Genomic DNA, 25,422 nt, shown 5'->3' on the forward strand with positions numbered 1-25,422 from the left:
GATCATTTTATAATATATACATATATCAGATCATTTAGGTATTATCTAAAACTAGTAAAATATGGCAATTATATCTCAATGAATCTTTTAAAAATGAGGCTATAGAATAGATCAGAAATTGCATATTGGTGGCCTGAAGCCCATGGATGTGTTTTCTTTAGGCTGCATGTTTTGTTTTGGTTTGGTTTGGTTTGGTTTTTCGGGGTGGTGGGTTGTATTAAATTTTAATTCCTTTAAAATGGCCAGTTCAAACATTGGCCCCACGATTCCTTATTGTCTTAAATAAGTCTGATTCAAACATTTATGTACTCACCTGGTCCCTATAGGCTTTTGAAATTGCAAATTTTGGGTTAAATTATCTTTGAGACCAATGTAAATTATGTCTACCTCCCGCTGGAACTCTCCTGTCCCCTCCCCCTAAAAATGATGTGCTCAAGATTTAACTTCCAGGAAATTTATTTTAGTAATGTTTATAAGAGAGGAAGACTATACATTTGCATGTACAACAATAGTAATAGTAAAGAAAATGAGTTATATCATATCTACTATGTATCAGCAATACTCCAAGTACCTTACACATATTAATACGTGTAATACTTGCAGCCGTCCTACAGTTCTAACAAGTGTGGTAGGAACTATTACCACCCTTATTCTGTGGATGAGGAAACTGCCACATAGAAGTGATTTGGCCAAAGATTTAGGTAAAGGGTAGGATCAAGGTTTGATTCCAGAGAGCCTGCCTCCGTTTTTAACCAATATACTTAATTCTGGTGTGTTCATAAAATGGAATTCTATCCAGCCATTAAATATGTTAGGAAAGTGTCCAGAAGAACATACTTTAAAGTGTTTAAAGTAGTTCTTTTGGCATGTGAAATTCTGTGTGTTATTTCATTTTTTTTCCCATTTAGATTTTCTGATAATTGATATGTATATAGTATTTTTAAAATTAGAAATAAAAAGTTATTTAAAGAGGAAAAAGAGCCAAGAGAAGGTTTTGTATGAAAACAACAGTAGTGACAACTCAGTGGGCTGCCTCCTCTGGTTTCCGCTGTGACGCACCACTTTTGGATGCGCACAAGGCAAGTAAAGAGAATCATCCTTACAAAGCGTTGGGTCTAGTCTAAGACAGCCCAGGGGCTCATATTCTTCTTGTGATGCAAATCATACATTTTGTCACACCACGAGCAGTAGCAGATGCGTGTCCCAAGTAAAATGTAGAGAACAAACTGAAATCCTTAATACTACCCTATAGAAGAAGGAGGTGGACTCAAAACTGTAGGATTCACCAGAAGTCCTCATTTTATTATGGTAGAAACTAAAGCAGTGACCTTGTGAGTCATTGTATCTGAGGACACTATCTTGAGGCTTTGTTTATTTCTGGAATATTGCTATATTCAACTCAGGATGTGGTAACCGATATTAATGTCCTTTGTGGCATCCATGGCATATGGGCATGTAGGAATAATAGACAGCCTCAAGGAGACATGGTTGGGATGTCTAGTCTCATATATATGCTCAATCCCTTCAAGACTAGAACCCTCTGAGTATGGTTTATCAAAGATCACTGCTGACCAGTAACATCAGGAAGTGACACCATGGATCCCAGCAGGTAGTAGTTCCCAAGTTTCTGGAGTTTGGAGGCATGTTTATGTTCAAAACCAGAATATCCAGGCTGAGCAGAGCACCAGAGAAATGGAAGAGCTGGCTCCACTGCAAGAGAAATATACAAGTCTGAAAAAAGTTGTCCCTGAATGAAGCACAAATATGAACAACCGGGATTGCGTGAAGAACCCACAACGGTGGGACCATTGCTGTACACTGAGCTATATTTCAAGGTGTGTGTTGTTATACAAAACTTAGGTGTGAAAAATACCACTCAGAGGAGCTGAGTGAGTTTATTTTTAAAACAATGGGCATGTGCTAATTTGTGTCATATACCAGTGAGGTACCCAAAGGTAGGCAAAGGTTAATTCTTAATAACTATCCTCCCCATTAAAAAAACAGTAAAATGGGGGAAATTTGGTGCATCCTGAGGGATTAGAACAGAGTTGGTTCATGCTAATTGCTTAGTCCTATGCCTAACCACATGTGAGATCAGGCCCCATCACATGGAAATGTTCTAGACAGTCCAAAGCAGAGATATGGTACTGTGTTTCCTTCTGTGTCACCAGTAAAGAGTGCCAGTCTTCTGTTTATCTTGAAACCACAAACAGCCAAGCATGACCCTTTCTTGAACTTCTGTATTTGTTATATGCCCAAACTGCTGCTTGGAAGATCATAGCAATGGTCCCTGTTTCAACGCCTAGTCTGATGATTCCCAAGGTAATTGGTGCTCACAGGAGAACCACACCAGGTTTGACAGAGAGCTTTGGTTTTGCTTGTACTGGGGTCACCTCCATGAGCTGGGTTCTTCTGTGCATAAGTAGAGATATCCTGAAATATTTCACTAGGTTCACTGGAACACTAATATATGGGAATTTTGGTAAAGCTGTGAAGCATGTTGATACACTGGCTAATATTGATATTTTCAGAAGGTTCAAAATGTTCAAACCAAACCGTTAGAAAATCATTACTGGCCTGGAGTCCAATAAATACGTGGTAAGATCTGTGAGTTCACCAGCTTGAAGGCTCATGACTTTCTTCTCAAGATTGTTGGGTGTTAGACATACTAAGGCTCATTTTCTGGGAACATGTGGCCTAGATTGTATTCGTTGAACCGGTGAGGATCAGCAGCAAATGGATGCCTAAAATCAGTTTCAGCAAGGAGGGTGAATTTAAGGGGCTAACAGAAAGCAATTCGTGCCCCCCTTAGTCACTGAAAAAGGCTAATTAAAGTGACCTTTAGATAAGATCATTCCAAAGCTGTGCATATCTTAATGCTTCAGGGGAGTTCTGCTCTCACTAAGCACAAGTCCGCCTTGGCAATCTGGCACTGGCAGTGTTTCATTTTGCTTTCTATCCCCTTTATCCATACAGCTGAGACACTTACCAGTGAAGTGTGAAAGGCTATAATGTACAGCATTCTTAACAAATAGGGACCATTGTAGTCCATATGTCATGCTTGATGAAATTGTGACGATTGGCACTTTGGCTATGGTAGTACTTTTCCTGTAAAGATTATAATTAAAGATAAAGGAATATAATTAGCAGCACCTACTTTGTAGGATGTAGGGCCCATGAGTACCTTCCCTTGTTCACCTAAATGCTATTTTTAAATCAGAGGAAAACAGAATGGTTGACAGCAAACCTCATTAGTTAGGTAAATTGCGTTATGTAAGGAGAATTAGGTAAAATGAATAATCATGATCCCAAGATCAGGGAAATTGAGGTGTAAACGTCACATTCTTAAAAATTCTAGCAATGTGAATTAATTAAGAATTATGATATCATTCAGTCATTTTTGAATTTCAGAGATAGAAATAAAGTATTTTCTGTAAAAAGTATTGCAATTTGATACAGGAAATACTGACTTTTAGATAATATATCATAATAATGTGTCCACGGATGGGTGAATGGACAAAGAAAATGTGGGATATACATACAATGGAATATTATTCAGCCATAAACAGAAGGAAATCCTGCCTGTTGTGACAATGTGAATGGACCTTGAAGTCATTATGCTAAGTGAAATAAGTCAGACAAAGACAAATACTGTATGATCTCACTTATATGTGCAATCTAAAAAAGCCAAACCCATTGAAATAGAGAGTAGAACAATGGTTACCAGGGCTACGGTGGAGTTGAGGGGAAAAGGGGAGATGTTGATCAAAGTGTACAAGCTTCCAGTTATAAGCTGAATAAGTTCTGGGGATCTAATGTACAACCTGGTACTATAGTTAATAATACTGTGTTATATATTTGAAAGTTCCTAAGAGGATAGATCTGAAATGTTCTCACTACAAAAAGAAAGGTGATTATGTGAGGTGATAGAAGTGTTAACTAACCTTATCGTGGTCATTATTTCATGATATACAATGTGTATCAAATCTTGATGTTATATATCTAAATGTACACATGTTATATGTCAATTATACCTCAGGAAAGCTGGAGAAACAATAATCAATATTGTATTTTAGATAAAGTCTTTAATAAAAGTGTAATTATAAAAAGGGAGAGAAATTTACACAGAAGGGGAAGACTTGACAAACCATATATAAAGTATTTTGCATTGGGAAACATGTATTTAAAATGGAAAATTATGATGCGTGTGCTTTTGGATTGGACCAAAATAATTTTGAAGTGCTCAAAAGTTAGCAAGACAGAAAGTGATGCATAAAATGCAAATATTTTATAGACATTATATTGTTAGGAACTCCTGCAAATGCAATAAGTGTTTCTTAAACTGTGAATGTGGCACCTGTGTGTTTGTAACCAACATGGTCTGGTCCACAGACTCAGGTACCATTACGTGGACAGAGAGTCCTTGGCCCTTTATACAGGCGGTGCGGTCTCTCCTCTTCACAATGCCCAGGGCATAACAAAGTTGATGCCTGCTGTTGGCGCTTGCCTCCGTGTGTCGTCACTGTCATGGACTGTTTCTTCAGTGATTGCCGGAGGCGTGTCCTTTTACAGTGATGGCTTGAGCATGAAGCCCTCTGGGAACCAGAGTGTTCCGGACTAGTAGGAACATCACTGCAGGAGGACAGGTGTCCCCTTGCTGTCCACGTGAGTTAGTAATAGCATCCCTTTACCATTTAAAAGTGTCACAGTTTAAAAAAGAAATGACACAGTCACCTTAGCTTTAAGGCTAGTGCACTACCAGTTCGCACTGCAGCTGTTCCCACTCACATGATACTAGACTGAGTGTTTCCAGAGACCTGCCAGCGTTGACTGGGTTGAAATTGGTCTTTACCTGTGTATCCTTGGACATATGCTTTAGCCTGAATCACCAGTCCAGACTCCTCCCTTCCTAAGGATAATATGACTTCAGAGATCTCCTTGCTCCCCTTATCCCTACAAGGCTTGTGGTCTTGATCTACCCCAGTAGGTCTCTCTACCTTCAAAACCAGGTTTGGAGTCTCCAACCTAAAAGTCTCTGGACTCATTCTGTATCTGAGTCTACTGTATCCCCCATGATTAACGTCTCACACCAGCTCTCCCACACGATGTACCATGTTTGATGGAGTTCAAAAAGATTCTGTAATAGCTAGTCATGGGGCATTAGGCATTTTCTTGCTCTCAGGAGAGGTAACCAAGAGGACCACCCACACGTGTGACCTTCACATGATAGTAAAAGATCAGTTTTTCTTATTTAAACTGATCTTTTTTAAGATCAGTTTTAACTGATTTAAAAGATCAGTTTTCTTACTTAAAACAGTACATTACTCAACAACAAAAAGACAACCCAATTAAAATATTGGCAAAGGGTTTGAATTAACATTTCTCCAAAGATGTACAAATAGCCATTAAGCACAAGAAAAGATGCTCAACATCGTTTGTCATTAGAGAAATGCAGATCAAAACTGCAGTGAGATACTACTCATACCCATTAGCATGGCTATAATAATAATAATTTCAAAAAACAATAACAAATGTTGGTAAGGATATGAATAAGTTAGAACACTCATATACTGCTGGTGGGATTGTAAAATGGTGCAGTCAGTTTGGAAAATAGTTTGGAAGTTTCTCAAAAATTTAAATTTAGGGTTATCATATGACCTAAAAATCTACACCTAGAAATGAAAATTTAGGTACATACAAAAACAGTTATATGAATGTTCATAGCAAGTTATTAATAATAGCCAAAATGTGGAAACAATCCAAGTATCTACCAACCGATGAATTGACAAATAAAATGTGGTGTGTCTGTAAAATGGAATATTATTCAGCCATAAATAAGAATGAAGTATTGATTAATGCTACAACATGGATGAACCCTGAAAACATTGTGCTAAGTGAAAGAAGCCAGACACAGAGGGACAAATATTGTATGAACTCATTTATATGAAACGTCCAGAATAGGCAAATCTATAGAGACAGAAAGCAGATTGTTAACAGGGGCTGGGAGCAGAGGACGTGGGGAGTGCTGCTGATAAGCATGAATTTTGGGGGGAAATATTCCGGAATTGAATAGTGCTGATGGCTGCACAACTTTGTGAACATACAAAAAAACCACGAACTTCTACACTTTAAAAGGGTGAATTTTTTTAAGAGAACTTTATTATTATTTTTTTGGCTGCATTGGGTCTTCGTTGCTGCGCGTGGGCTTTCTCTAGTTGTGGCGAGCGGGGGCTACTCTTTGTTGCAGTGCGAGGGCTTCTCACTGCGTGGCTTCTCCTGTTGCGGAGCACAGGTTCTAGGCACACAGGCTCAGTAATTGTGGCTCACAGGCTCTAGAGCACAGGCTCAGTAGTTGTGGCGGATGAGCTTAATTGCTCCACAGCATGTGGGATCTTCCTGGAGCAGGGATCGAACTCGTGTCCCCTGCATTGGCAGGTGGATTCTTTTTCTTTTTTTCCCAGATCTTTATTGCAATATAATTGCTTTACACTGTTGTGCTAGTTTCTGCTGTACAACAAAGTGAATCAGCTGTATTTATACATATATCACCATAATCCCTCCCTCTTGAGCCTCCCTCTCACCCTCCCTATCCCACCCCTCTAGGTCATCACCAGTCATCGAGTTGATCTCCCTGTGTTATGCAGTTGCTTCCCACGAGCCATCTGTTTTACATTTGGTAGTGTATATATATCAGTGCTGCTCTCTCACTTTGTCCCAGCTTCTCCTTCGCCTGTTCCCCATGTCCTCAGGTCTGTTCTCTACATCTGTGTCTTTATTCTTCGTCTGCCACTGAGTTCATCAGTACCATTTTTTTAGATTCCATATGTATGTGTTAGCATACGATATTTGTTTTTCTCTTTCTGACTTAGTTCACTCTATATGACAGACTCTAGGTCTATCCACCTCATTACATACAGCTCCATTTCATTCCTTTTTATGGCTGAGTAATATTCCATTATATATATGTGCCACATCTTCTTTATCCATTCATCTCTTGATAGATATTTAGGTTGCTTCCATGTCCTGGCTATTGTAAATAGTGCTGCAATGATCCATAATCTTTTTGGATTATGGTTTTCTCTGGGTATATGCCCAGTAGGGGGATTACTGGATCATATGGTAGTTCCATTTTTAGTTTTTGAAGGAACCTCCAAATTGTTTTCCATAGTGGCTGTACCAACTTACATTCCCACCAACAGTGCAGGAGGGTTCCCTTTTCTCCACACCCTCTCCAACATTTATTGTTTCCAGATTTTGTGATGATGGCCATTCTGACAGGTGTGAGGTGATACCTCATTGTGTCTTTGACTTGCATTTCTCTAATGATTAGTGATGTTGAGTATCTTTTCATGTGTTTGTTGGCCATTTGCATATCTTCTCTGGAGAAAGGTCTATTTAGGTCTTCTACCCATTTGTGGATTGGGTTATTTGGTTTTTTGGTATTAAGCTGCAAGGGCTGCTTATATATTTTGGAGATTAATCCTTTGTCCGTTGCTTCATTGGCAAGTATTTTCTCCCATTGTGAGGGTTGTCTTCTTGTCTTGTTTATGGTTTCTTTTGCTGTGTAAAAGCTTTTAAGTTTCATTATGTCCCATTTGTTTATTCTTGATGTTATTTCCATGATTCTAGGAGGTGGGTCCAAAAGGATCTTGCTTTGATGGATGTCATAGAGTGTTCTGCCTATGTTTTCCTCGCAGAGTTTTACAGTGTATGGCCTTACATTTAGGTCTTTAATCCATTTGGAGTTTATTTTTGTGTATAGTGTTAGGAAGTGTTCTAATTTTATTCTTTTTACATGCAGGTGTCCAGTTTTCCCAGCATCACTTACTGAAGAGTCTGTCTTTTTTCCATTGTATATTCTTGCCTGCTTTGTCAAAGATAAGGTGCCCATATGTGTTTGGGCTTAATTCTGAGTTCTCTATTCTATTCCATTGATCTTCCTTTCTATTTTTGTGCCAGTACCATCCTGTCTTGATCACTATGGCCTTGTAGTATAGTTTGAAGTCAGGAAACCTAATTCCACCAACTCTGTCTTTCCTTCTCAAGATTGCTTTGGCTATTCGGGGTCTTTTGCATTTCCATACAAATCGTAAGATTTCTTGCTCTAGTTCTGTGAAAAATGCTGTTGGTAATTTGATAGGGATTGCGTTGAATCTGTAAATTGCTTTGGGTAGTACAGTCATTTTCACGATGTTGATTCTTCCAATCCAGGAACATGGAGTGTCCCTCCATCTGTTTGTATCGTCTTTGATTTCTTTCATCAATGTCTTATAGTTTTCTGCATACAGGTCTTTTGCGTCCTTAGGCAGGTTTATTCCTAGGTATTTTATTCTTTTTGTTGCAATGCTAAATGGGAGAGTTTCCTTAATTTCTCCTTCTGCTTTTTCGTTGTTAGTGTATAGGAATGCAAGAGATTTCTGTGCATTAATTTTGTATCCTGCTACTTTACTAAACTCATCGATTAGTGCTAGAAGTTTTCTGGTAGAATCTTTAGGGTTTTCTATATATAATATCATGTCATCTGCAAAGAGTGACAATTTTACTTCTTCTTTTCCAATTTGGATTCCTTTCATTTCATTTTCTTCTCTGATTGCTGTGGCTAAAACTTCTAAAACTATGTTGAATACTAATGGTGAGAGTGGGCACCCTTGTCTTGTTCCAGTCCCTAGAGGGAATGCTTTCAGTTTTTCACCATTTAGAATGAAGTTGGCTTTTGGCTTGTCGTATATGGCTCCTATTATGTTGAAGTAATTTCCTTCTATGCCCATTTTCTGTAGAGTTTTTATCGTAAATGGATGTTGAATTTTGTCAAAAGCTTTTTCTGCATCTATTGAGATGATCATATGGTTTTTATCCTTCAATTTGTTGATATGATGTATCACATTGTTTGATTTGCAAATATTGAAGAATCCTTGCATCCCAGGGATAAACCCTCTAATATCATGGTGTATGATCTTTTTAATGTGCTCTTGGATTCTGTTAGCTAGTATTTTGTTGAGGATTTTTGCATCTATATTCATCAGTGATATTGGTCTGTAGTTTTCTTTTTTTGTGACATCTTTGCCTGGTTTTGGTATCAGGGTGATGGTGGCCTCATAGAATGAGTTTGGGAGTGTTCCTCCTTCTGCTATATTTTGGAAGATTTGGAGAAGGACAGGTGTTAACTCTTCTCTAAATGTTTGGTAGAATTTGCCTGTGAATCCATCTGGCCCTGGGCTTTTGTGTGTTGGGAGATTTTTAATCACAGTCTCAATTTCCGTACTTGTGATTGGTCTGTTCATATTTTCTATTTCTTCCTGGTTCAGTCTTGGAAGATTGTACTTTTCTAAGGATTTATCCATTTCTTCCAGGTTATCCAATTTGTTGGCATATAGTTGCTTGTAGTAGTCTCTCATGATCTTTTGTATTTCTGTGGTGTCAGTTATTACTTCTCCATTTTCATTTCTAACTCTGTTGATTTGCATCTTCTCCCTTTGTTTCCTGATGAGTCTGGCTCATGGTTTATCAATTTTGTTTATCTTCTCAAAGAACCAGCTTTTAGTTTTATATATCTTTGCTATTGTTTCCCTCATTTCTTTTTCATTTATTTCTGATCTGATCTTTATGATTTCTTTCTTTCTGCTCACTTTGGGGTTTTTGTGTTGTTGTTATTCTTCTTTCTCTATTGTTTTAGGTGTAAGGTTAGGTTGTTTATTCGATATTTTTCTTCTTTCTTGAAGTAAGACTGTATTACTATACAATTCCCTCTTAGAACTGCTTTTGCTGCATCCCAAAGGTTTTTGGTTTTTGTGTCTTCACTGTCATTTGTTTCTAGGTATTTTTTGATTTCCTCTTTGATTTCTTCAGTGACTTCTTGGTTATTTAATAGTGTATTGTTTAGCCTCCATGTGTTTGTATTTTTTACAGTTTTTTTCAGATAATTGATATCTAGTCTCATGGCATTGTGGTGAGAGAAGATACTTGATATGATTTCATTTTCTTGAATTTACCAAGGCTTGATTTGTGACCCAAGATATGATCTGTCCTGGAGAATATTCCATGTGTACTTGAGAAGAAAGTGTATTCTGTAGTTTTTGGATGGAATGTTCTATAAATATCAATTAAGTCGAGATGGCCTAATTTAAAGCTTGTGTGTCCGTATTTATTTTCTGTTTTGGATGATCTGTCCATCGATGTAACTGGGGTGTTAAAGTCTCCCACTATTATTGTGTTACTGTCAATTTCCCCTTTTATGGCTGTTAGCATTTGCCTTATATACTGAGGTGCTCCTATGTTGGGTGCATAGATATTTACAATTGTTATATGTTCTTCTTGGATGGATCCCTTGATCATTATGTAGTGTCCTTCCTTGTCTCTTGTAATAGTCTTTACTTTAAAGTCTAATTTGTCTGATATGAGTATTGCTCCTCCAGCTTTCTTTTGACTTCCATTTGTATGGAATATCTTTTTCCATCCCCTTACTTTCAGTCCTTATGTGTCCCTTGGTCTGAAGTGGGTTTCTTGTAGACAGCATATAGAAGGGTCTTGTTTTTGTATCCATTCAGCCAGTCTGTGTCTCTTGGTTGGAACATTTAATCCATTTACATTTATGGTGATTATTGACATGTATGTTTCTATTACCATTTTCTTAATTGTTTTGGGTTTGTTTTTGTAGGTCTTTTCCTTCCTCCTTTCCTTGTATTTCCTGCTTAGAAAAGTTCCTTTAGCAATTGTTGTAAGGCTGGTTTGGTGGTGCTGAATTCTGTTAACTTTTGCTTATCTGTAAAGCTTTTGATTTCTCCATCGAATCTGAATGAGAGTCTTGCTGGGTAGAGTATTCTTGGCTGTAGTTTCTTCTCTTTCAGGACTTTCAGTATATCCTGCTACCTGCTACTCCCTTCTGGCCTGCAGAGTTTCTGCAGAAAGATCAGTTGCTATCCTTAAGGGTTTTCCCCGTTATGTTATTTGTTGCTTTTCTCTTGCTTTTAATATTTTTTCTTTTTGTTTAATTTTCATCTGTTTGATTAATATGTGCCTTGGTGTGTTTCTCCTTGGGTTTATTCTGTATGGGACTCCCTGTGCTTCTTGGACTTGATTATTTCCTTTCCCATATTGGGGAAGTTTTCCACTATAACCTCTTCAAATATTTTCTCAGACCCTTTCTTTTTTTCTTCTTCATCTGGGATGCCTGTGATTTGAATGTTAGTGTGCTTAATGCTGTCACCAAGGTCTCTGAGACTGTCTTCCATTCCTTTTATTCTTTTTTCTTTTTCCTGCTCTGTGACAGTTATTTCCCCCATTCTATCTTCTAATTCACTTACTCATTCTTCTGCCTCCATTATTATGCTGTTTATACCATCTAGAGTATTTTTAATTTCAGTTATTTTGTTGTTCATTACTGTTTGTTTGCTCTTTAGTTCTTCTAAGTCCTTATTAACTGTTTCTTGTATTTTCTCTATTTTGTTATTGAGATTTTGGATCATCTTTACTATCATTACTCTGAATTCTTTTTCAGGCAATTTTCCTGTTTCCTCTTCATTTATTTGGTCTTGTGGGTTTTTTTCTTGCTCCTTTGCCTGCAAGGTGTTTCTTTGTTTTCTCATTTTGTCTAATTTGTAGGATTTGCTGTCTCCTTTCTCTGTGCTGCCTAGTAGAATTTCCTCTTGTTTCTGCTCTCTGCCCACTGTGGTGGGGTTTGTCCAGTGTCTTGATTAGGCTTCCTGCAGGGAGGGTCTGGTGCCTGCTTTCTGGTGTGTGGCTCTGAGTCTTTTCTCTCTGATGAGTAGGGCCATGTCAGATGGTGTGTTGTAGGGTATCTGTGAGGTTAATATGGCTTTAGGTAGTCTGTGTGCTGATGGGTTGGTTTGTGTTCCTGTCTTGTTTGTAGTTTGATGTGAGGTATCCAGCACTGGCAGTTGCAGACAGTTGGATGAAGCTGGGTCTTAGACTCTGATACAGGGCTCTCTGAGAGTTCTCTGCAGTTAATCTCCCCTGTGGCTGAGGCCTCCTTAGTGGTCTAGCATCCTGGAGTCGGTGCTCCCTCCCCAGAGCCTCCTACTTGACTTCTGGTAGAGTAGTCCAGACTTCAGCGGTTGCTTGTCCCGGCAATAAAGGGGATTAAAAAAGATTGTCTAAGCCCCAGACTAATGGCAGAGTGTTGAGTCAAACAAATATTAAATCAAGGAAACACATACATGCAGGAGACACACAAATACCAAACGCAATAGAACATAAAGCACTAGAAACACCTGACAGAAGAACCCCAGTATGCAATGAGACAATCAAAGAGAAAACCAACGAGCATTCAAAACCAAAAAAAAAAAAAAAAAAAAAAAACCCACTCACACACAAACACAAATCCAGGGAAATTTTGAAAGTGAGGATCAAATATAATAAAGAGCAAGAGAACAACCAGACAGACTGAAAATTCCCAAAACAAAATCAGACAATTATAATTAGAACTAAGATACAGACAAAGCCTAATAAGAAAAACCAAAGCAGAATGTCATCTGGAAAATTAAGCAAGGAAACACAGCAGACCAATAATATTGATTATAAGTATATTAAGATAAAATAAACTAAAAAAGGGTAGAAGACAGGACAACAGAAGAGTGTAGTGTGACTGGAAATATGAAAAGAAAAAGAAAAAAATAGAAATGTCTAGAAGGTAGAAATGAAAAGAAGGTAGTAGAGATAAAGTCAGCACTACAAAAAACTTAGCTAGAAATAGAAATATATAGAAAGGCTAAAAATAAAAATAGAGGAAAAAATAGAATAAAAAGTATGTTATAAAATGTGTAGATCCCTCAGGACTAAGTAATTAAAAAAAAAATCTAGAGCTGACCTCAAAATGGACCAGATCAATAGAATTAGTAATAATACTTCTGTTTCTTTGGGGTCTCAGCTGTAAGTGTCCTTCTACCTGCCTTGGACCTTTTGTGTTACTCTGTGACCAGCAGAGCTTCCTTTATTGTTTGTCTGTAAGCGCCAGTGTGTGGGGACAGAGAGGGTATGATAGTGGCTCCTTCCCCTGGGAGTGAGTGAGCGGTGGCACCCTGCCTGGGTTGCAGCAGCTCAGGCAGCCTGGGCGGTGCCTGTTGCAGAGGGACACTGCTGGTTCAGGCAGAGAGAGCGACTACAACCGTGGCTCCTCCCCCCTGCTACAACTCCGCCAGGGCGCCCTGCCTGGGTCATGGCCGCTCAGTCGGCTGTGGTGGTGCCTGTTGCAGAGGGACACCAGTGGCTCAGTTGTAAACAGAATGTCTCCAGAACTGGGCCACTCTGTGTACTTTTGGCTCTTGGCTGCAGGCACTCTAGGCCAGCCCCTCCCAGGGACCTTTGTTATCCTTTGTCGACTGCAATAGCCAGACCCAGATGGGGGTCTCCCTTTGTTTGTCACAGGCTCTGAGAGAGAGACTACACCCGCAGCTCCTCCCCCATACTTGTGAGTCAGCAGTAACGAGCCACCACCATGGCCACCAAGCTTTCCGCGGTAGGCTTTCTCCGCTGCGGTTTTCTTCCCTTCTGTCCCTCAGTCCATCTCCCCACTGCGAATAATGTTTCTCACCCTGAACCAGTTCTCTGGTTCCCACATTCCATCTCCCAGACCCCCCTGTTCAGCTGTGAACTGACGTCTCAGTCCAGACATGCTGAGCTGTGGTGTGGACCCTCTGTGTGTTTCTTTCTTTTTCCCGTCTGCCACAGATCAGCCACTTCACCCTTTTTGAGCAGTCCCAAATGCCTCCCTTCTGACCCAGGGAAATTTCCCATTGAAGAAGGAGTTTCCCTGTCAGTTGAGGGATGTTTTTCCCAAATTCGGCAATCTCCTCTCTGTTTCAGCTCCCCCCACCCCAGGGTGTGGGACCTGTCCCTTTCCCTTCTTCTCTTCCTCTTTGTCCGTTTTTTTCCCCCGTCCTACCCAGTTATGTCAGGATCTTTGCAGTCCTTTCTTGTGTCTGAGGTCTTCTGCTGGTGTTCAGCTGGTTTTCTGTGGGAATTACTGCATCTTTTGTAGTATTCCTGATGCATTTGTGGAGAGGGATACATTCCACATCCTTCTACTTCGCCACCATGTTTCTCCTCCAAACCAGCAGCTTCTGAGCGATAATATCTGGCCTGCAAAGGTGTTTGGTTTGGAGTTACAGAACATTTTGTAAATCAAAAATCTTTATAAAAATTTTGAATTGCTGGTTTCTCAAAAAAAAAAAAAAAATTAGAAGGCGTGGCAATCCCAACTTCATTTTTCTCTGAGAAAACAGTAGACTAGAGCTAAGAGATGGCTGCTCCCTTTGGATGGGGCATTCAGTCTCTATTTTGCCACAGTTCCTGCCATTCCCTCTTGAATCTCACATTCCCCTCCATGTCATACATTTACAGCAACTCTCTGATTCTATATGCATTTGAATTTATGACTTTTTTGAAAATTTGAGTTTATCAGAAATTTTATTTTTCTTTTTCTCCCTTCCATTTTTCTTTTCTTTCTTCCCTCATTCCTTCCTTACCCCCTCTCCTCCCCTTCCTTCCTCTCTCCCTCTTTCTTGTGCATGCAAATTTGTGTTTGTCACTTAGTTAGCTCAAGTTCAGAGACTGGCTTTAGGTTCATTAATTCCTTTATTTTTTGGTCAGCATAGCCCAACTTGAGTGAGGCCGTATATACCGAAGCTTCCCAGTGTAGGTTTCCATCCAGATCAGGGAGACTCATCCCTTTCTGTATTATATAAAAAGACTTACAACTTTTATTATAATAGTAGTGATAAAGGCATCTCCATTTTCTCTCTCACTTTAAATCAATCACAATAATGACTTTCTCTGTTACATTATCCAAGCAGAAATACAAAGCAGAGGCATTGGGAGCTTGGAGTGGCCAATGAGTTTAAGAATATTGGGCAGTTTTCATAGGGAAAGATGGGCTGTTCTTTCCTGACATTTTTCACAATGCTTGGTTCAGCAAGAAAGGATACTTAAATGTGAATCTAACATGGTCATGTATTTGGTCTTTCTGGAGGAAGACTCTGAGACTGAGTCTGGTGTGTGGCGTATTTACTGAGGAGTGCCTTGGGATCCACACCCATGGGAGAGAGAAGTCAAGCTGTAATGTAGCCCAAGCACAGTCCTGGTTGACCCCGCTGGAGCTCTGCAGCTAGAATGGTCCTTCAGATTTGTTCCCCATTAAGCCAGGATGGCCAATCCTTTATACTCCCACATCCATAAATTATTAGATGTCAGTTGTCTTGGGAAAAAGGTGACTATGGGTGGGGCACTTCCTGCAGCTGAGGCAGTTCCTAAGGAGACTGACAGCAATAAGCATCTGCTGACAGAGCCCCCAGCAGCTGGGGCAATGGGTCCTTCACTGAAGGGGCATCTGGGTGGTGCATTCCGGTCACCACCCCAAATCACACATAGAGGATCAGTTTCAAGCAGTCAATGGATCAATTATACATGGTTTATGCACATAGTAAGTGTTTAAGAGAATAGAGTTTATTTTGTTTTCAATCACTTGATGATTGAACTTTAAGTCTGTTTCTCTGTCTCTCTCTTTCTCTCTTTTCATTTTTAAGCTGGGAGTGGAATGTGCAAACCAGTGTAGATTGAAATACCAACAACATACACGTCAGCTCTTTTGAAATCATGATTAGCCAGTCCAAGAATCCTCTCACCTAAACACAAATAACATTAATAGGATTGGAAAGAAAAGTAAAATGAAGCCAACAAAAGCTGCTCCGGGAACATCACTGATCTCAGAACGCATGAGCTCTTTGGGATGTGTCTCAGTCATGATGCATCTGCTTTACATCTTCAGTAACTGAGTCTTGAGAATTTGAGTGATATTGTGACAGGCAGCAGCTCCTCACAGATACACAAAAGGCTTGTTGAGCTGACTGAGTGAGGACTATTTATTTCCATGTTCTTTTTATCCCTTTCTCCCTCTTCTTATTTTCTTGCATCCATTCCAACAATATGATTTGGTGTTCTTGTTGTATTTGGAAAACTCAAATAATAACTCACAAATTATTATTTATAAATTTTTTTTCCTTTTGTGCTTCATTTGAAAAGATTTACACAGAATCTTCTTCAATAGTAATCTTCATGTTGCAAAGACTGAGATACTTGTTTTGGTTTCAAAATAATCTCACAATCTTTTTCTTTACAACTATGCTTAGTGTCTTTGCAAATGTCAAGTCTTTTTCATAGACTTTTCCTCATTTCATTAAATACCGAATATGTATGCATGAATAAAATCTTTATATTACATTTTGAAGTATTATTAAGCTTTCTAAAACTGTATTTCAAATATACTCTGGACATTAGTAGGTTCAATAGGCACATAATCATTTAAAATAGCCCCTAAAACAGATTTATAATCATATTCAAGGCTGCCAAAATCACAGTAGGGACTTGGAATATAAATTTAAGCCAGATAATCAGCTTTGTATACCTTCTTTGGAGCAGATTTTGCTCTGAATCATTCTTTTTTCATCTTATTTCTTTAGGTGCAGACTTCCTGTGTCTTTGTTTTTAGCTCAGATGCCTCTGATATTTAAGAAGAAATCATCTTCAACAGGAAAAACTGTTATATTTCCCCCCAAGTCACATTTTGCACCAACTAGTCTTTGTATAGCCATTGCCACTGCATTCCAGAGTGCTTGTAAACTTTCATTAACCAGCAGTCTGTTCTTAGTTAAAATATTTCAAAATTTAAAAATAATAAATCAGTTTACAGTGTACATTCCTCTTTGCGCTTGAAACTTTCCTAAATATTGACAAAGTAGACTTAAAGACAGTTTTGTCTGCTGTAGACTTACTCATCTAATTATAATACATATAGTTGTGGTAGTCATAAATATATCAAGACAGAGAGAATAAAAGGATAATATTGATTAAATACAGATCAAAAATGCCAATGAACACTTGCTTGCCAGAGGACATTTGAAGATGATTTTTACTTAAGTATTTTACTTGGATTTGTTAGTGGGCTGAATTACAATGGGAGCACGTACCTTAAAGGGCATGGAAAGATGGTTAAGAGACTAGTTTGAGAATGGAGAAATTGAATGACAAGTAGAAATCGCTCACCTGCTAAGTTTTTTTCATGTGCAAAAGGCAATATTTAAAAATATGTGACTTACCACATCTGCTAAGTTAGAATAACATTTCTCTTCTTGACGTCACGCTACCATATCTATGCCATTCCCTTTTTTGCATGCAGGGAAATTCCAGGTAAGTTGAAGGAAATGACCTCCTACTCTCCATAATCAATGATCATGGAGGGAAGAGGAAAGAAAAGGTTGACTTAATCAGTAAGAAAATATTTCATTTCCAGGAACACTGACATAAAGAGAGCAAACTCATGTACCGCCGATGACTCAGTGTTAACAGGAAAGCCTACAAAGGCTTTTCTAACAGTGAATCATATGATAATGTCATGTTAGATAGCAAATCATTTAATTACCCTTAATAATTTACAGTTCCAGTGGTCAGCTTATATGTTGCAGATGTGAGGTACATAAAAACACATTTCACATTATTGCACATTTTTAGTTTGCTTTTTTCATGAAAACCTGAATGCTTTTCTCTATCATCTGTGCCTTAGAGTTGAGTAAAAAAATCCACTATTTTTATAGTACTGTGTCTTCAGTCCCCACTTTAGTCCGTTCAAGTTGCTATAACAAAAATACCATAAACTGGGTGGCTTAAATAGGAAACATTTATTCTGGAGGCTGGGCTGTCCAAGATCAGGATGCCAGCAGATTCCTTGTTTGGTGAGAGTCTGCTTCGTGGTTCATAGATGGCTGTCTTCTTGCTGTGTCCTCACAAGGAGCTCTCTGGGGTCTCTTTCATAAGAGCACCGATCCCATTCACGAGCACTCCCATCTCATGACCTAATCACCTCCCATAGGCTCTACCTCCAAATACCACACTGGAGATTAGTTCTCAACATGTGAATCTGAGGGTGGAGGGGACACACAAACATTTATTCTATAGCAGTCTCCTATACATCCACTTTTTTTTTTCTCTTCACCAGAAAATATTTCGAAAAATAAATTGATTCTTGTTTTTGAGGTACTTTCTGTAGATCACCCCCCCCCCGCCCCGCCCTCCACTTTGTGTTTGGAACTGTGTCAGATGCTGTGAAAAATGTAGTACAATTAAAACATGTGTTTCCTATTGAGGCTGTCTGTAGCCTATAAAAATTCTTTGTGTAAATTTGAAAACGGTGCCCCTTCCCCTGGTATCCACAGCCCCGCACCAGGGCCCAAGGCTGGAGGGCAGAGCACCGGTCAGATTTCAGCCCCCGCTCAGCCCTCACCTGGGTGCCTGTGCGGGATGACCTGACCACAACACACAGGGCCTTGTTCCCACCTTCCCTTCAGCAGTCTTCACTGAAGTTGAGGAGAATGATAGATAGGCAACAGCTAGAACACCCTGTGGTGTATGACTAAATGTGGGATAATATGGTAGGAACTTGGAGTGGAAACCTGGGGAAAATAAAAACATGGTGGAGAGAAAGAGTGGGTTTCTAACTCTGAGTAAGAACTTTGATTTCACTTCAGAACATGGCAGTCCATTTGGGCCTTGCTAAGCATGCTTCAAGATAACCCTGGCTACCATTTGTTGAGAAGCAAAGGCCCCTTTCTAAAGCATATGAGCTCCTGAAGTTCATGTGCTCTCCAAGGGAGAAGGAAGAGAATATCCAAATGACTGACACTGGGTTTTCTACTACGTTTTGGTCGATGGCGGTTCAAGCTGGTTCTAATTAAATCTGAGAAAATCAAGAAATGTGTCAGGCACTGTGCTAACTACTGAACACACGTTTGAACACACATGTGATCCTCAAAGCTCCCTCATGAGGAAACTGCTTGTCGTGTCATCCGCCTTTTACAGATGAGAAAACTGAAGTTTGAAAGAGTTCAGTAGCTTGTCGAGGGTCAACAGCTGGTAAATGACAGCTGGGGCAGCATCCACGGGTGTCACCATGTGGCCACACTGCCTGGCCTCACCGGGGTGGGTCTTCAAAGCTCTCAGTAACGCACCCTGTCAGTCTTCCTCCTGCTGCTCTGCTCTCTCCACTGCTCTGTGCCCTACCCCTACCACACTTACCTTCATCTGCCCACGAGTCTCCAAAATGTCCTACTCACTTCTACCTTGGATCTTTGCTCAAACTCAGAATTGGAATGCAATTCACCTCAGATCTCACCTGCTCCACTCTCTCCCTAACAGAACACTGTATTTCCTGTAAGTTCCAGTTCCAATGATCAAATCCTGTTAGTAAGATTATTTTATATCTCCCCAATGCCATATGTGTCTCCTATACTATTTATCATACCTTCTCTCTATAGGTAACTATGTAATTTATCATCCAAACCAGTATGCTTCTGAAAGTGAAAGGATGTGCTAAAAATAATTAACAGGTGTTAATTAATTGCTAGCAAGTCTGAAAAAAAGTGAGATGTGTCATCAACCAATTGGAATTTTTTAGATGTGTGACTATTTGCTCTTGCTATTATATGAGCTCCAGAAAGGCAAATGTATTGGTCAAGATAGGTCAAGTTTATACTTCAGTAACAAACTACTCCAAAATTTCAGTGGTTTAATTGAAAAAAAAAAAAAAAAAGAAGAAAGAAAGATTATTTATCACACTATAATGTCCAGCATGTGGCAGTGGGAAGAGCCCATCTACCCAGTTACTCAGAATACCAGCTGGTAAAGGCTCTATTACTGTGGAATTGCACCACCTAGAACAGCCTTCTTGGTTGTCAAGGAAGGGGAGGAGAAACAGGGGAAGTAATGGGCCAGCCCTTTTATGCTTTGGCCTTCTTTCCATTCACAGATCTTTGGCAGAGCTGACCACATGGTCTTGCCTAACTCCAGGGAGGCTGATAAAGGCAGCAGAGCAGATCAAATGTATGCTGGATACCATTTTCTCTGTTAAAGAAAAGATCCTCAAGGGCTCTATTTTTGTGTATTTATATCCCCACACGTGCCAAGCGTAGTGCTGTATACATGGAAAACAGTCAATAATTATCTGTTGTCCTAAATGTGTTGAATAATTTGCCTCACCCTGCTTTCCTTTGTATATTGTTTACCTACTTTAAGAGGAAACCTGACATTTTGAAAGCCAGGTTTATGTCTAGAAAACTTACCTCTGTATATCAGAAACGAATGGTTTGAAATAAAACTGAAAACAGAAACAAGGGAAGGGCGGGAATTGGTTCTTACCGTGAGATACTGCCACTCACAAACATATGGAGGCCCCTCTCTTTGCCAAAACATCTGTTTGCTGTTGTGTAGACATGGCCTCTCTGATGTGATCTACATTTAAAAGTATGTTATTACATATTGATCTATGACTAAAGGTTACATGTGGAATCTTGTGAAATTTACTGATGGCTTTATCACTGGGAGGTAGAGTGTACAATCCATCCATGTAACCCTCAACCTGAATCTTTGAGATTGCAGGCAAAGAGCTGAAGATAGAAACACATATTTGTTCTTTACACATGGGCAGAGGTATTTCATGTAGGGGGCAGGACTTCTGGTGCATCTAACTGTGAGAGGACCTCATCTGTGCCCACTCTGGATAGGACTGGCATGGAAAGTGGAAGGAATTCGGGAAGAAACAATCTTTGATGCTGTTGACAGCCCTGTACCCCTTGATCTCCAAATTTTTCCCTCTTTTTTTCTTCTGTGACTCTTCTTCCTGTTTCTCCTCTTATCTCTGTAGCCATTTTCTCTCTTTCTTCCCTAGCTCCTGTTCATCCAGCTGCACATTTAGTACAGTCCCAGGGGAAGTTTATCAGCTTTCATGGTTTCATGTGTCACCTTTCTGCAATAGATCCAATCTGTATATTTGCAAATAATAAATGAAGAATTCCAGTTTCCCAGTACTCAATGTCTAGAAGATATCAGCATAAATTTCAGAAGGTGTAAGTCTCGTTCTGATCTTAGCATTATCTTCTGATGTGGCCTTGGGGCAAATTATTCAACATCTCTGAGTATTGGTATCCTTTCATGTAAAATGGAAATAAAATTTATTCTGCTTACTCTTGCAGACCTATAGCGTGGGTAGAATGTGAAAATGGTGAGGACGTACTTTATTTAATGTGTAGAACTATTAAAAACACCACTCTAAATATTACCAAGAAAAACAAATCTAAAGCTATAGTCCCAACTACTCTTCTCACCATCAATTCTGAATTTTTACCTATTTGCTGGACACTTATCTGCATACCACTGTCTTCCAGGCAATTCAAGTTCAACATTTTCAGAAGCAATTCTCCCTTTCCTTCCCACAGGGCTTCTCTTCACCTTGTCCTCTGCATCCTGCATTTCCTCTATTAGTTCATGGCCATTTTTCTCAGCTGGGAGCCTTGGGGTCATCTCTAACTCATGTCTGTACTGAACCTTCATACTTGCTTCATCCAGTCAGTTTACACATCTTGTTGATTCTTCCTCTAAAATGCCTCTCGAATCCACCCTGCCATTCCATTTAGACTGCTGCTAGTCTCCCACCCTGTTTAAATCCTGATCATTTTTCTTCTTTTCCAATCAATCAGCAGTGTATTATTACCTCTACACCAGTTACGGCTCATTATGGGAGAGGATCAGTAGATATTCCCAGGCCCTTCTCTTTGGCAGTGCTGGACACAACCAATGGGATATAAGACAGACCAGGTATTTCAGTCCTTTCTGATCTAACCATCTGCCGCAGAGTCTGCAGTCATGATATATTTCAGCCAACCAAAAAGTATTCCCTTAAATAAAATACAGAGGCATCTTTGAGGCCCTGGTCCGGGGTATTTGGTGCATAGTGAACCTGCTGAGGGGAGAAATGGGCTGGTACATTCCCTGTAGTACAACCAACATCTTACCTACAACCAAGGACACCAATTATGGGATAGCAACAAAGCTAGGAAACTATACTGGTATCACTTGTTTCCAAGTTACTAATGTCCATGAATTACAATGGGGGTTTTGGTTACTTAAGTTCAGGCAATGGTTTCTACATTTTATGTTTTAAGCCATGAATCTTTGTGCCCTGAAATAAGTGTTCATTGTAAAAAAATCTTGTGTTTACTTTGTGAGAACAAATGAAGATAAAACAAAACCGGCCTCAAAACTTTTTAGTATGTTTATTCTTTCATCTGTGTGTCTTCTGAAAGGCCTTGTTTTTCACTTATTATATAAAAACTTGTGAATCAATTAAAAACAACATCAGGTCTCACACATGCAAACAGAGGAATTGTTCTTTCTTCTCCAGGTGTTTCAAATTAGCCCAATTTGTTCATCAGTGAGAAATAAAGCAGTAGACTGAGTTCCTGGAAGAGGCTGATCTAGGAATATCAAAGTAGTGAAAGAATAATACGACATTAGGACTCAGAGTCGACAAGATTTCTTTCCTGGGAATTTCACTTGAGATTTTCCATAATGATGTATATTAGTATTTCTGAAATGCTATGTTTCCCACTTTTGGTTTAAGTGAGAGACTGTAAAGGCACTGACCTTTCCAGTTTTATCTTACTGCTAATGTGCTAAGTATTTATTTCAGAGTTACATTTGTCATCTTGAGATAAGTTCTGTTTTCTAACAAATCACAGAATTATAAAAATTAGTTGTAGCTTTAAAACTTCTTAGATAATTTATTCATTTACTTTCCCAAAAAGGTCTTCTCTTTTTAGTAACAAAAAAGAGTTGAGAAAGATCATAAATAGAGAATACATAGTTCTGATTCTGTGTTAGTCATTGTTCTAAGCCTTTTGCATATATGAACTCATTTAATAGTCACACTAACTCTATAGATACTGTTATTATACCCATTTACTTATGAGGAAGCCGAGGCAGCATAAAGAAATGGAAAAGTGATGACTCCCCATCTTGCATCTCACCTTGCTTGAACATGAAACTCCAAAGACCCTCACTCTCATTAATGCAAGCTTATTTATTCTTGTGTTTATTTAGGTGTTAATGTGACATAATTCATTCATTCTACACATATTTTTAAGCACAGACACTTTCCAGATATTAGGTAGAGCTAGAGATCAAAAATAAAGGCACAGACCCTGCCATAGGAGAGCTTATAGTCTAATGAGGAGAAAGACAAGCCAGAAGACAAGTGCATGGGTGGGACCAGAGTAAAAGAGTATGTAAATGGGACCCTCAAGCCAGGGGTGGGGGTCAGGAAAGAGGGTGAAGTGACCTGTGTCTTTAAGGTCACATATGAGAGGACATCTGGTTCAGGGAGCAGAACACAGACAGTAGGGAGATGGGAAAAGGCATTTGAATAAGTCTGTGCGGCTCACATACGGAAGTGAGAAAAGAGCTTCAGCTTTAGAATTCAGCTGAATGTGACTTTTCTACCACTTATGTGTCAGGTGACTTCAGACACATATTCTGACCCTCTTCTATAAAACAGGGATTGCAGCTACCACAAAAAGTCATGAGGACTAAGTGAGATAGCATATGTGTATTTGTGTCCTGTACCTGCTATAAAAAGTTACCACAAATTTGGGGGCTTAGAAAAACAGAAATTTATCCTCTTACAGTTCGGAATGCCAGCAGTCTGATATCACTATCACTGGGCTGAAATCCAGGTGTCAGCAGAGCTGCACTCCCTGTGGAGGTTCTGGAGGAAATCCATTCCTGTGTCTCTTCTGGCTCTTGAGGATGCCGGCATTCCTTGGCTCGTGGCTGCATTACTCCCATCTCTACTTCCATGGCCACATTTTCTTCTCATCTTGATATGATCTCCCTCTGCCTTTTTCTTATGAGGACATTTATGATTGCATTTAGGGCCCACCTGATAATCCAGGATAATCTTCCCATCTCAAGATTCTTAATTTAATTCCATTGGCAAAGACCCCATTTCCATATAAGGTAACGTTTACAAGTTCCAGGGATAAGGGTATGATGTCTTTATTTTTTTTTAATTAATTAATTAATTAAATTTATTTATTGGCTGCTTTGGGTCTTTGTTGCTGCACATGGGCTTTCTCTAGTTGCTGCGAGCAGGGGCTACTCTTCATTGTGGTGTGCAGGCTTCTCACTGTAGTGGCTTCTCTTGTTGTGGAGCACGGGCCCTAGGCACATGGGCTTCAATAGTTGCGGCACATGGGCTCAATAGTTGTGGCTCATGGGCTCTAGAGCACAGGCTTAATAGTTGTGGCTCACAGGCATAGTTGCTCCGTGGCATGTGGGATCTTCCTGGGGCAGGGATTGAACCCGTGTCTCCTGCATTGGCAGGCGGACTCCTAACCACTGCACCACCTAGGAAGCCGGATATGATGTCTTTAGAGAGCCATTATTCAGCCTACTCCAATATGTAAAGGATATTGGCAAATCAGAGGTCCTCCATACATGTGAATCCCTACCCTCCCACTATTATGTGTCCACTAGGCCACTGATGGGTCTTAATCTCAATGGACAGATTTTGCATCTGCTGGCCTTCCTATTTCTAAGAAAGGGTTAGACAGCTTGGTCTTCTAGATAAGCCTGGTCACTATACAAATAAAAAGAACAAAAAGATGAATAGCTTTGTGTTAATGCAGGAAATAATTTTGTTTACTTTGCTAACGCAGTCTAAACTACTAAGATTATTGTGTTGAGGACTCCATGGTATATTTAAGAGAGGGCTTCTCTTCCATGTTTCATTTCGCCAGCTATGGCAATGGGCTTTGTATACAATTTAGAATAGTTAGATATTGATCTTTTTTTCTCTAAGCATTACTTATTCTCCTTTGCCCATCCGTGTATGGGAAGAATAATCACTGCAGAGGTCAAGTAGCACTTAGGAGCAATTTAAGAGTCATAGCCCTTGGCTATGACCTTTGGGATATTCCTCAACTTTATAGACTCATCAACTCTGACATTTATTTTTACAGAAACAAATATTTTCATAACTCACCAATCCTAAGAGGGAAAATCTCAAGGATTTGAGATAAAATATTCATTGTCCTGAAAAATCAAAACTTTGAATTCACTTAACATAATTATTGTTAATGGAATAATAAACAATTGGGTATCTGGAATGAATAATGACTAAAAGAGTATATAATGTCAGGGATGAGGCATTCTAGGTTCCAATGGTTGACTGACTTGAAATGCTTTTACTTTGGCCACTGGTTCCAACTTCCCACATTAGTGCTTTAATAGTCGTCTGTATACCCAGAACTGTGCCGTCAAGCACATTTGTCTGCCAATATACTTGTCCCACTTTGGTAGTCATCTTTATTGTTCACTTTTTCCTTTCACTCAGATGATCACAATAGATACGTCTTGGGTGCCCTCATGTACTAGGGATCTTGAGCTTGCCTCTGAAGAACAATTAGTCTTAACCTGAGTTTCCCTTGAAAATAGAAGCTGAGGTAAGGGCTTGAGGACAAGTGGTTTATTTGGGCAGTTGGCCTCAAGGAACAGGAATGGGGCATTGAGAAGTTAAAACAGGAACTG

The sequence above is a fragment of the Hippopotamus amphibius genome, chromosome 1 (assembly GCF_030028045.1).
Source record: "Hippopotamus amphibius kiboko isolate mHipAmp2 chromosome 1, mHipAmp2.hap2, whole genome shotgun sequence".
NCBI classification, from domain to species: Eukaryota; Metazoa; Chordata; class Mammalia; order Artiodactyla; family Hippopotamidae; genus Hippopotamus; species Hippopotamus amphibius.